The sequence below is a fragment of the Propithecus coquereli genome, unplaced genomic scaffold (genome assembly GCF_000956105.1).
Source record: "Propithecus coquereli isolate 6110/MARCELLA unplaced genomic scaffold, Pcoq_1.0 Scaffold416, whole genome shotgun sequence".
Taxonomy (NCBI): Eukaryota; Metazoa; Chordata; class Mammalia; order Primates; family Indriidae; genus Propithecus; species Propithecus coquereli.
Window position 1 is genome coordinate 1,410,297 of NW_012149908.1, and position 1,884 is coordinate 1,412,180.

At 40.9% G+C, this 1,884-nt stretch overlaps 1 pseudogene across 1 annotated transcript; it reads right to left on the reverse strand.

Annotated features, from left to right (window-relative positions):
* Positions 1–937: 937 nt before the first annotated feature.
* Positions 938–1,678, reverse strand: LOC105817468 (annotated as a pseudogene). The gene has a single exon (XR_001137843.1). The product of XR_001137843.1 is annotated as a 60S ribosomal protein L7 pseudogene (transcript).
* Positions 1,679–1,884: the final 206 nt, after the last annotated feature.

Here is a 1,884-nt window from a genome sequence, read left to right on the forward strand (position 1 = left end):
ATTACCATTAAGCAGGTGGGAGGATAGAATTGAATTGCCTGTGCTAACTTGGTGATTAGCTGGAAGCACCAGCCTCCAGTGTAGACCCAAGAACTGAGCCAGTCTGGCGTCCTCAGGAACTGCTGACCTCAGAATGCAGGCATGCCCTTGCCAAAAGAGGTCCCCTGCAGCAGTTGATCTGGTCACAAGGAAAATCTTCTTTGCTCATCTCCTATATGTCTCACTAGAATATTAGAACTCGAGGAGGAGTGGCCTCAGCCACTTGGAGCCAACAATGAGTTAAGGGAATTAAAAAAGAGAAGAGTTTAAAAATCAGCATCATGGTTGTATCAACTCTAACATCTCTCTCCCTTCTCATCTCTCCCTTTCCCTCCCTACTGATTATCTCACAGTTCTTACACTTACCCATTCTTTGTCTCTCTCACACACAGACAGACACAGGTACTTACACATTTAACCCCTCCCCAGTTTCTTTTCTGCAAGAAATAGATGCCACAAAATCACTCTCCTGGTAGCAAAACAACCATTGTGTTAGGTTAAAACCTACAGTTGTAAAGTACTCATTAAATTTCCCAAATGATTGTCAATTTTCCTCATCCATTATCGTACATGGATATGGGTTTAAAATGCCGGAGCACAACACACAGGCTCTGTAAATAGAGCAAACATAACGTTTATTTCTACTTTCAGAATTCTACGAATATTTTCATTTAAACAGTCTCATTTATCAGCTTTAGCCTCTAGCAAAGGCAAGACTCTTTCTCTTTTCTGATCATTAAGTACTTGGCTACCGGAAAGAAGACTGGATTTTGGATGAAGAACTTATTCATTATGTCTCTATATGTCCTATGACATTCTTTTTTTTTTTTTTTTTCAATTTGAAAGCAGTCACTGTTTATTAACTGACCAGATTACAAAAATAACCATGGTAGATACCTTAGTGCATTCTTCTAACAAGCCTGTTGATCTGGTTTTCCCTGTTGCCAGCATCTCCACCTTCTACAAAATGGGTTGTCTTTTTCTTCATTCAACCCCGCGGAGATGATAACTTGAAGGGCCACAGGAAATTATTTGCTTCTTTGAAGCATTTTCCAACAGTATAGATCTCATGAATCAGATCTTCCATGCAGATGATGCCATATTTACCAAGAGATCGAGCAATCAAAGCGTTATCTGTCAATGCAATTCGTTTCTTATTGATTTTGCCATAACCACGCTTGTAGTTCGTTTACTGACTTCAGGTTTGGGTACCCCCATGCAATATATGGTTCTACAATCCTCAGCATGTTAATTGAAGCCTTGTCGAGCTTAACAAAGGTTCCATTGAAGATCTGGTGAAGGCGAAGAAACTGCAACACCTTTCGGACCTTTGGGCTCACACCATTGATACCTCGGATCCTGATGACAAATGCCAGTTTGGGTTCTGCAGGTACATAAAAGTTGCTCGCTTTTCTCACCATCCTAGCCATTCGAATCTCAGTTCTGTACATCTGCCTGTATTCCTTATGGTAATGCTTAGCTTTTTCACAGATAAGCTTCCTCCTTGCCTTTCGAAGCAAACTTGGGCAAACTTCTTTCTCAGGCGTTTTATCTTCAGCTCTGCGAAATTCCTTCGCTTTTTCTTAAGGGCTTCTGGCACAGCAGAAACCTTCTTTTTCTTCTCTTCGGCACCCTCCATGGTTCCAGCCGGAAAAGAGCTCCTGTGACATTCTTAATGAAGATGATTCACTAAACCTGTCAATGATAAGAAAAAATACCTAGATAGTAAACCACAATGAAAATTGCATGCATACACACACACACACACACACACACACACACACACAAATATGTGCATGCACTCTACAGAGACACTGAAGCCAGGAACAAAAATCTTGACTTCAA